The sequence below is a fragment of the Octopus bimaculoides genome, chromosome 8, assembly GCF_001194135.2.
Source record: "Octopus bimaculoides isolate UCB-OBI-ISO-001 chromosome 8, ASM119413v2, whole genome shotgun sequence".
In the NCBI taxonomy this organism is placed as follows: Eukaryota; Metazoa; Mollusca; class Cephalopoda; order Octopoda; family Octopodidae; genus Octopus; species Octopus bimaculoides.
Window position 1 is genome coordinate 30,546,032 of NC_068988.1, and position 202 is coordinate 30,546,233.

Below are 202 nucleotides of genomic sequence, written 5' to 3' on the forward strand. Positions count from 1 at the left end.
CTTTCATCCTTTTGGGGTCAATAAATTAAGTACCAGTTGTGTAGTGGGGTCTATCTAATCGACTGGCCCCCAAAATTCCGAGCCTTGTGCCTACAGTAGAAAAGAATATTTGATCTACTTCAAGTTCCACCATTAAAACTATACATATATGTGTGTGTGTATGAGTATGTGTTTAAATATATATATATATATATATATATAT

The 202-nt window shown here is 32.7% G+C and overlaps 1 protein-coding gene across 1 annotated transcript in view; it reads left to right on the forward strand.

Annotated features, from left to right (window-relative positions):
• LOC106881999 (low-density lipoprotein receptor-related protein 2) overlaps positions 1 to 202 on the forward strand; it is an 84,414-nt gene that overhangs the window by 54,286 nt on the left and 29,926 nt on the right.